The sequence below is a fragment of the Pelophylax lessonae genome (assembly GCF_965119305.1).
Source record: "Pelophylax lessonae genome assembly, chromosome: 1".
Classification (NCBI taxonomy): domain Eukaryota; kingdom Metazoa; phylum Chordata; class Amphibia; order Anura; family Ranidae; genus Pelophylax; species Pelophylax lessonae.
In genome coordinates, this window is record NC_138768.1 from 130,881,068 (window position 1) to 130,892,495 (window position 11,428).

Below are 11,428 nucleotides of genomic sequence, written 5' to 3' on the forward strand. Positions count from 1 at the left end.
GCTGCAGAAGTGGTGGGTTCCCAATCAGGATTTTCAAGTGCATCAGGAAGGACACTATGGGCTCTCTGGGCCTTTCTTCAAATTATTGGTGGCTGCGGGGACACGACTTGCGCTAGCCACCGCACCAGCTTGAACTGCACTTATGGGACTCGACACGTCACCAAGTGTTATTGCAGTGCTGGTTTGACTATGACCAGGATGAACTAGGCTGCTGGTGCTTGCCAGTTCGCCAGAAGGTTGAGCGGCACTAGTACCGACACTCTTCTGCATACGAGAACCCTGCGATTGTTGAACCTCAGCAACAGAAGAACGGGGTCGGGTACACCTGACCTTAGTTAGCAGGGACCACTACTCTGTCGTCAGGGCTATCTGTCAGGGTGCCTCTGCTGTCTACAGGTTCGAATACTGAGCCTGATTCTGACAGTGAGACATCTGTCATGCTCAGCATCATGTAGGCCTCTTCACTAGTATAGTTCTGATCAGATCAAAGATATATTGATCCGTTCAGACACTATACTAGTAATGGAGGTGTCTAGTGTGTGTGTGTGTGCGTGTGTCACAGGCAATCAAAGGGTTAAAGTGTATTACTAAATATGTGGTGGGCAATCTGACGCTGTCCTGAATTTACGCTAACTGATGTCATCTGTGACTCTAATACAGTGATCAGAAAAAAGATCTGTACTCTATGATAGTGACACTGTGACAGGGCAATGAAGGGGTTAACTGGGGGTGATCAAGGGGTTAAATCTTTATTAGGGGATGTATGACGGGTAAAACCTAAACCCATAGATGTTATCGCCTCTCGCACTGGAACCAAAAAGAACTCCAGGAAAGGAGATTGCATCATATCCTGTGCCTGTGTGTACATTACCTGGGCACAGGACGCTCTGCAATTGGTAAGAACCGAACAACAGGTCCTGGCCAAAAATCATTGGCCTGGACTTGATGACTGATCGGTTCTGAACCAAAACAGAACATCGAGGGGGCGAATGTGTACCGTACAGGAATGTCCAATCGCGCAGCCGAGCCAGCCTGCCTCAGTATATCTGTGGCGGGCAGTCGGCAACTGGTTAACAGGTTCAATTCCTGGGCACTGGTGGCATTTAATTTAAGTGGTATTTAATCACGGCTGGGTTTTTAATTTTTTGATAAAAAAAAATGGAAAAAATAAAAAAAGTTTTTCTTAGTTTCTGTCAGAAAATTTTATAATTAAGTAATTTTTCTCCCTCACTGATGTGAGCTGATGAGGCGGCACTGATGGGAACTCATAGGCTGCACTGATAAGACAGCAGTGATGGGCACTAATGAGGTGGCACTGATTAGATTGCACTGATGAGGAGGCACTAATATGATGGGCTCTGATAGGTGAAATAATATGCGGCACTGGTGAGCACTGATAGGCGGCACTGATAGGCTCTGAAAGGCAGCACTGATTGGTGCCACTGATGGGCACAAACTAGCATCACTTACTGGGCACTGTTGGGGCTGCACTGTAATTAGGGCACCGATTATCCTAATTACCTGCACAGTGTCCCCTGCAAGGAGAAGCCGCTGATTGGCTCCCCTTCCCTCACACCCTGTCAGTGTCAGGCGAGGAGAGCCGATAAACGACATAAATCCTTCCCGTAGTTAGTAAACGCAATAACTTTTGCGCAAACCAATCAAAATGCTTATTGTGATTTTTTTTTTTACCAAAAATATGTAGCAGAAAACAAATTGGCCTAAAATGTTAAAAAATGTGGGTTTTTACAATTTTTTTGGGGGGGAATTTCATATAAAAAAAATGTGAAAAATATTGTTATTTTTTCAAAATTGTCGCTCTTTTTTTGTTTATAGCGCAAAAAGTAAAAAATCGCACAGGTGATCAAATACCACCAAAAGAAAGCTCTGTTTGTGGGAAAAAAAGGACATCAATTTAATTTGGGTACAGTGTCGAATGACCGCGCAATTGTCCGTTAAAATCACGCAGTGCCGAATCGCAAAATAGGCCCTGGTCTTTGAGCAGCCAAATCCTCCGGGGCTTAAGTGGTTAAAGTGCAAAATGGCCAATTTAAAAATTATTTAGGAGGGCCTCAAAATAAAGGGGCATGCACACGGGCAGAATATCAGATGGCATCGGCCCGGGTGCATGGCAGCCGATCCACATGGCCGGCCTCTGTCGAAAGGGCATGACCAAAAATGGTCTGCGGATCGACATCCAATCAGCGCTCTCAGCCAATTTCTGAAATTGCTTTCTGTTGTGTTCTGGGGGGGGGGGGGAGTCAGAACACAATAGCTCAGCGGGGGAAATCGCTGTACTAACATTGCATAGTGAGTACAGTGGCTCCTCCTGAGTGCTTTAGTTTTTTTTGTCCGTTCAACTGGCTGGGTTGTTCGAAAAAAAACGAAGTGTGTACTAGGCTTAAAGTGATTGTAAAGTCTCTATAAAAATTACAGACATGTTGTACTTACCTGCTCTGTGCTGCTGGTTTTGCACAGAGTGGCCCAGATCCTCCTCTTCTCAGGTCCCTCTTCTGTACTTCTGGCCCCTCCCTCCTGTTGAGTGCCTCCACAGCAAGCAGCTTGCTATGGGGGCACCTAAGCTGAGCTGCAGCTCTGTGTGTCCATTCAGACACAGGGCTGCCATTCAACCCCGCCCCCTCTCTCTCCTGATTGGCTAACAGAGTTTGATTGACAGCAGCGGGAGCCAATGGCTCACTGCTGTGTCTCAGCCAATCAGGAGAGAAAATCCCGGATGGCTGAAGCACTCGTGGACATCGCTGGATTGAGTTGGCTTAGGTAAGTATTAGGGGGGCTGCTACACACAGAAGGCTTGTTATCTTAATGCATTGAATGCATTAAAGTGGTTGTAAACCCACTTTAGAGACTTTTAACTATATTAAGGCTTACCTATAGGTGCTATGAATATCTCCTAAACATGCACCGTTTAGGAGATATTTACAGTGCATGCAGCCGATGATGTCATTGGCGCATGCGCTCTTATGTGCTCTGAAGGAACAGCCACCCGTGCCATTCCTTCAGAGCCCTGTACCGTGAACGGCGGCTCCTGCGCGCATGTGCGGGAGTGATGTAATCGCGCCTCCGGCCAATCAGATGGCCGGAGGACATGAACCAGGAAGATGTCGGCCGTCCTGTCGCTAAATGGGCGGCACTGCAGGGGCTTCGTTTTAAGGTAAGTATTTCATAATGAGCAAGTATGTGATGCATACTAGTTCATTATGCCTTTGTCTTTACAGGTTTTTTTCTCATTTTTTTTTTTCAGAGGGATTACTTCCTCTTTAAGATAAAAAAATCATTCTGACTCTACAACTCTTTTAAGCATTGCTGAGCTCAGACTGGGAGTGGTTGCCAAAGATTAATATGAAGAAAACCACAGATTTCCAAAAACTAAAACTGGAAACTACTCGAACACGTTCTTCACCAAAATCTGGTTCAGCTGTGCATGGTAGCCAATCAGCTTCTAATGCCCCGTACACACGTGCAGATTATCTGAAGACTTTTGTCTGCAGACTTACCAAAACCATATAATATGAGGTCAAACCTAAACACTTTCAATTTGTATGCAATCCGGCAGGCCCTTGCACTACATAGAAAAGGTAAATCTGAAGACAAAAGTCTTCAGATAATCTGCACGTGTGTATGGGGCATAACGTCAGCTAATTCAATTAAGCTTTGACAAAAAAAAAAGAAAATGTAAGCTCCGTTTCCATACACAGCTGCACCAGATTTTGCACTGTCTAGCTTTAGGCCCCTTTCACACATACGGTCCGGTCCGTTCAGTTCATCAGTTCAGTCATGTCAAAATGTATCATTTTTCCATCCATTTTCATCCATTTTTCATCAGTTTTTCATCCGTTTTTTGTCAGTCGTTATCCGTTTTTCATCAGTTGTTATCTGTTTTTCATCTATTTTTCATCCGTTTTTCATCCGTTTTTCATCCGTTGTCATCCGTTGTCATCCGTTGTCATCCGTTTTTTGTCCGATCCGTTTTTTTGACGGATGAAAAATAGGGCATTCATCCGTTCAAAAAAATGGACATTGACGGAAGCGGATGAAAACGGATGTTAACTGATGATCATCCGTTGTCATCCGTTTTTACATAGAGATGCATTGATGTCCGTTTTTCATCCGTCAACGGATGGATGAAATACTGACAAACGGACAGCATGTGTGAAAGGGGCCTTAGTAAATCAATCCCCAAGTCCCATTGTAACATCGTTTTGCGGATAAATGAGACAGCTGTTGAACATTTTGGTATATGCACATAGTATTTTCTTTACCAAACTAAATAAAAAATATCAAAAACCTCATTCCAACTGTAAAACACATGCCAAGTCTGTGCGTTGCAATTTCAGTCATACAGATTGTATGGCTGAATTTGCATAGCAGTTAGACCAAAGTCGCACAGGACCCTTTTGTTGGTCTGCCCCAGAATCGGATTGCATGGGTGTTCACACCTATGCGATCCGATTAATGTCCGAACTGACAGTTTGCACTGCGATATGCGAACTGATCTGGCGGTATCGTTCACTTTGTTTTGACATCCCCAGCGATTCGTATGTGGCAGTGTGAACTGTCTGCGAATCGAGCGTGATGCGGGAACCCACACTGGATTTCCAGGGTTCCCGCATAGCATATGTGTGAACCGGCACTAAGGCCTAATGCACACTGATGTTTAATAGCTTAAAAGTCCTCAAGTGTAAAATCCACAGAGTTTTCCCACACCTAGGGAGCCACAGGAGACACGAGCAACCGACAATAGTGAATAGCTGTAGAGGGCCATACTTGTGTAAATGCTGATTGCTTTTGTATGGCATTTATGCATGCTTGTGTCCTGTTTCCCCAAATGTGGCGCTTCTGAGTTTGGTGAAATGAGCTGCATGTGCATGTACGGGTAAACACCAACGCAGAAGCGATTGATCTTTACACGAGTACGGCTATGTACAACCAATCACTTGTATTTGTGAATGTTCACACCTAACATGCAGTTTGGGAAAGCAGCTGGGATTTATACTCAAGGACTTTTAAGCTAATAAATGTTCATATGCATGAGACTTATGCCCCGTACACACGTGCAGATTGTCGGCCGACAAGATTCGGCCGATGACCGATCGGCCGATTTTCGGCTTGTTAGTATGATGCTTCCGACAGCGCACTTTCGGCCGAAAAGAATCTGTCGTGCAAGCATTAAAATTTTTGTATGCAGACACCAGAGCGCCCGATTGTTCGCCAGTCAATACAGAATTCGGCCGACAGACAGCAGATTTGCAAGACTGGGCATGCTCAGAAACGAAAAAACACAGGGAAAGTTAACCATCACATGACATCACTTCTGCAGTCGGCTGTAGTCGGCGGACAACATTCTTGTGCAGTCTTTTGCACTTTTCAACAGACACGACAGCGGGCGGGGACAAAAGACAGCCAATCGTTCGGCCGCTGATCTGCACGTGTGTACGAGGCATTAAAATGGTGTGTTTCTGTTTTGCTGTCTTGGGGCCTGAATGACTTGCAGTTATTAAAAGTACCAAATGACTCCATGTATTAGGAACTTCTAAGCATATTAGGGCAGCAGTGATCTAAACTGAAAATAAGTTACCGGTGCAGCATGAGATTAACCACTTTAATACAGGGCACTTTCCTCCCTTCCTGCCCAGGCCAATTTTCCCCTTTTAGCGCTGTTGCATTTTGAATGACAATTGCGCGGTCATGCAACACTGTACCTACACCAAATTTATGTCATTTTCCCCCCACAAATAGAGCTTTCTTTTGGTGGTATTTGATCACCTCTGGGTTTTTTCCTTTTTGCTAAACAAATAAAAAAAGACCGAAAAGTTTGAAAAAAAAAAAAGTTTTTTTGTTTATGTTATACAATTTTGTAAATAAATACGTTTTTTCCTGCACTGATGAGCACTGATGAGACTGCACTGACAGGCACTGATGAGGAGGCACTGATGGGGTGGCACTGATAGGCGGCACTGATAGGTAGCACAGATACGCAGCATTGGTGGGCACTGATAGGCGGCACTGCTAGGCGGCATTGATGGGCACTGATAGGCGGCATTGATGGGCACGGATAGGTGGCACTGACGGGCACTGATAGGTGGCACTGATGGGCACTAATGGGCACTGATAGGCGGCACTGGTGGGCACTGATGGGCGGCACTGATCGGCACTGACGGGTGGCACTGATGGGCACTAATGGGAACTGATAGGCGGCACTGGTGGGCAATAATGGGCACTGGTGGGCGACACTGAAAAATGGCAATGATGGGCACTTGTGGGCAGCACTGATAGGGAGGGCACTGGTGGGCAGCACTGATGGGGAGGGCAATGGGGGGCTCCCTGAGCCCTGATTGCCATCCCTGGTGGCCATAGTGGGCATCCCTGGGGTCATAGTGGGCATCCCTGGTGGTTCTAGTGGCACCCCCCCCGGGGGTCTGCACTGGTAATCAATGATCTGATTACCAGTGCCGACTCCCCCCCCCTGTCAGGGGAGCCGCCGATCGGCGCTCCTTTACTCGTGCCTGTCAGGCACGAACTAAGGAAAGCCGATCAACGGCTGTTCCTATTTACTATGTGACCAGCCGTGATTGGACACGGCTGATCACATGGTAAAGAGCTACGTCAGTAGTCTCTTTACCGAGATCGGAGATGCAGGGTGTCAGGCTGACACCTCGCATCACCGATCGCCGCTCTGCGTGCCCCCGGGGGGGCGCCCAGAGCTGTATTATCCTGCCGCCGTCATATGACGTCCGGTCAGGATAATACAACCACATTCCCGCCGTCAGTTTTACTTCAGCAGGCTGGCTCGGCTGCGCAAAACAACGTAGCCCTATGTCGGTCATGTGTGTGCAGTGCTGGGGGGTGGCACGCTTCCGCCCCCACTAGGCAGCAAGGATGCTGATCCACAGGACCGGTGGCCGCGATTGCTGGCGGGCACCCGCGATCGCTCCCTGCTGAGAGAGGACGGTCAGCTGTCATTCTTCTCTCTGAAATAACGTGTCAATTTATTTCTCATGGTCCAAGTCCAGCTTCTCTGATACTAAGGGTAACAATTTTTCTGTTAAACAATGTATCACCTGTGCCTTTGAATTCGTAGTGTATGGGTTGCGTTGCCCTTGTAAACTATTATACGTAGGCCGCACCACACGCACGTTGTGGAAAATAATAGGTGGGCACCGGAGACTCAATAAAAAGTTTGTGTCAAACATAGTGTGCCCGACACTTTCTTTCTCACCACAATAAAGACATTGAATGCCTTGAAATCTGGGCAATAGAATATATAACTGACAGAACCCTGACAGAGAATGAAAAATATTCTTTACTCTGTAGAAGTGAATAATTTTGGATCTTTAGGCTCAATACGTTATCGCCGAAGGGGTTGAATGTAGATCTGGAGACACACAGCCTAGAAAAAAAACATATATGTGTTTTTTGAAGACCCAATGTTTTAGGTTTCATGACCATCTACCTTTTGGGGCAGTAGGCAGGATTTCTTACCTGTATAAATAGCTTATACTAATTAAATAACTGACACCACAATAATTTAAGTTTGGAATAGAAGAGGCCGCGGCCGTTTATTATTTAATTAAAATATAACCAATAACTTTTCAAATATCAAGTACACATCAGAAGAAAACAACCCGGTCACCACGACCCAGGTTGCCATCAGCAAAAAATTAATACTTCAATTTATCCAACTGAACTAGAAACATACTTTCACCAATAATGAACGTCCCCCTTTGCAGCATGCAAAGGTGACCCTAAAATAATAAACTGACCACGACAAAATCAAATAAAAATAAAAAAGGGGGGGGGAGGGGAACCGCTCGGCTTCTGCTTCCTGAGGCGATCTGGATTCCCGTTCGTGAGGGGCCTCTTAAATGGAGCTGCTGGAGGGTTCTGGACCAATCCTGGACAAGAATGGCACCGGCGGGAAAAACAGGATAAATCAGGTAAGGACCCTAATCTACCTAGATACTTGGGCAGCTAACCCCCTGACCGACCAACCAATCAGCTTAAGGATGAGCTGACTGGCTTAAATTCCCTAGCAACCCGCATCCTCTCCTCAAGATCTAAGCTACACTATCTGTACCTGCCACTGCCCCATAAATAAAAGGGGCTAGTTAACCCCTTTTCTCTTTATGGGGCAGTAGGCAGGATTTCTTACCTGTATAAATAGCTTATACTAATTAAATAACTGACACCACAATAGTTTAAGTTTGGAATAAAAGAGGCCGCGGCCGTTTATTATTTAATTAAAATATAACCAATAACTTTTCAAATATCAAGTACACATCAGAACAAAACAACCCCGTCACCACGACCCAGGTTGCCATCAGCAAAAAACTTAATACTTCAAATAATTTATCCAAAAGGCAGGCGGCTTACGCCCGCCTGGCACAACCCCAACGTGCGGCCTCTTCAACGCAAGTTCCTAAGTTGGCATTGAATATGTCAAGACCTATGTCCGACAAATGGGTGTCATCATACCTGTAAAGACCCCTAATACCACCCTCGAGCTCTGTATGTCTGAAAGACAAAAGACCCGCGGTGCGCAGCAGCTTTTCCAAGGCCCTGTTTATTAGTTTCCTAATTTTTTCTAACGGTTTTAAGTAACTATGCTTGAACCATGCTAACCTGTGTATGATTTCGGAGAACACTAAAACCATATGCGGATAAGACAACTGGAGAAGCTGTAAATCATCCCTGATGGGGTAAATTAAATCAAGTGTTTTGGCCTTACCCACATCATTTCCCCCAAGATGCACGATGAGTACATCCGGGGGGGAAAGGAACTGCAATAGCCTAAAAACTTCTGGACGGAACTCAGACCATAACATCCCTCTCTTACTAAACCATTGTACTTGAAAATGGGCAGGATCCAGACCAATACTTTCGCCGTATGTCCTCCGTCTAGCTCTGGCACGGGCCCAGTGAACAAATTAATGGCCGATGATCCATACAGCAACTCTGCGTCCTGGAACATTAACAAAAAGAATCAGGGCGAATATATGATTGAAAAACATTAGATTTCCATCTACCCAGTTTTTTCAACAAATGCTCACCCAACCCCAACCTGGCGGCTTCCGTGGCTGCGCCAATACGGAAAGAATGTGAAGTCAGTTTCTCATTCTCCAAGTTCAAGGAAATTAGACATTTTTTAAACACTGCATTAAATTGATAGCCAGTTAATGGCCTACCCGTCTTGTGTGTAAACAAAAAATCTGAACCTGCTGAACGTATGGCCAAAAAATCTTTCAAACGAACGGGACATATAGCAGAATCTCTGAACATGTGTAGGTGGACACGTTTTCCCACTCCCAATTGATCCGTCTTCGAAAAGCGAATCAAAATGCTAATACTGTCAACTGTTAAAACAACATCTGAATGTAAAAGCCCCGAATTTTGCAGTCTTCCAGCGGGCACTAGTCCAGAAATCCTCAGTGCCGCGAAGAACATCAACCAAAAAGCCGCCTTAAACAGGACCGACTCGTACATGGAGTAACAAACTGAAATGGAAACCGCGCATAGCCTAGCCAATATGCGGATAGTGATGGGTTTCCTAGAATCCGGCTAAAAAATAACCTTACGATAACCTTTGAGGGCTTGACGCACAGTAAAAAACGAGGAACAAGGAGGAAATTTTTTTAGCTTAGCAAAAAAGGACACTCCGGCTAATATTTTGTTGATATGTGCCCATGCATACCTTTTCTGGAATAAAGAATTCAGGGATAATAAGACTAGCTGCTCGGAAAAATTGTCCGGGGGTTCCCCCAAAGATGCCAGGTGGGACAACCAAAGAGACCATGCCGACTGATATCCGGCGATGGTTGATGGGGCTAGCGAATTCATAATATTGCGAGTAACCAAATTTAAATTATGCTCCACAGGTGGGCCGGGTACCGATAACTCTCCTTGTCTGCTCTCGGGAACAACGTAAAAAAGCGCTCCATCTGCAGGCGAGATAAAGCATCCGCCAATACGTTATCTCTGCCTGGGAAGAACGTTGCTTTAATCCATATGTTCAGCAACAAAAATTTGGATACCAGGTATCTTAGCAAAGCAATCACAGGGGGGGATTTGGAGGACAAGCAATTGATTGCAAACAATACCCCCCTATTATCCGTTCTAACTAGTATGCGCTTATTCCGAAAGTGATGACCCCAGATATCCAAGGCCACCACAATGGGAAACAGCTCCAGCAGTACACTATTGCGGGTATACCCCAGCTGGACCCACCTGTGACACCAGCAATCGGCGCACCAATGGGTGCGCCAAATAGCGGCAAAACCTACCGAACCCGCCGAATCTGTAAAGAGACAGAAATCCTTGTCCAGGATAAAATCCTCCTGCCAAACATTTCTGCCGTTAAAATCGATTAAAAATTGAACCCACACCAACATATCCTCCCTGATCTCCTGCGTCAATCTAATATGGGCAGTGGGAGATTTCAAACCTGATATGGCTGCGTACAGTTTTCTTGAAAATAATTTGCCTAAGGGGATGACCCTAGAAGCGAATGCTAACAAACCTAGCAAAGACTGCATTTCTTTCAGACATACCTTACGCCTGCGAATCATGCTTAATAGACATACCTTCAGCTTCGATATCTTCTCCTGGGGAAGCCTAAACTCCATGTTCTCTGAGTCGATGGTGATGCCTAGAAACTGGAGGCATGTGGAAGGCCAGGCTGTTTTCTCATGTGCTAGGGGAATTCCAAATTGTGCACACATATCGAAGAAATTGTTCAATAAGTGTAGACAATCAGGAGACCCCTCCTTACCTAAAAACAAGAAATCGTCCAGATAGTGGACAATCGCATCGGAGTTACATCTGAAAGAAACGACCCTTTCTAAAAACGTGGCAAAACATTCAAAGTAAAAGCAGGATAGTGAACATCCCATAGGGAGACACCTGTCAAAATAAAATTTACCTAAAAAGAAAAAAACCCAGAGAGTTGAAAGCATCGGGGTGTACAGGTAACAGGCGAAAGGCGGATTTGATGTCCGTTTTGGCCATCAAAACGCCTCTACCAAGCCTTCTCAATTTCACCAGCGCATCATCAAATGATGAATATTGAACTGTAGCCAAACGCTTATCTCATCATTTAATGAATCCCCAAAGGGGAATGATAAATGATGGATAAGCCTGTAGGTGTTGGGCTCTTTCTTTTGGACTATACCCAATGGGGAAATTCTGAAATTATAAAATGGAGGGGAAGAAAAGGGGCCAGCGAATCTACCCAATTCCAATTCCTTAACAATTTTTTCAGCAACCACAGATTCCAAACTATCCACAGACTTCAAATTATCCACTAGCTTACACCCGTGGCCCGAGTATTTAGGCAAAGCAAAACCATCGCTAAAGCCCTCAATTAGAAGGGTGGCCTTCGCCTTGTCTGGGTACCGCTGAAGCCATGGAAGCA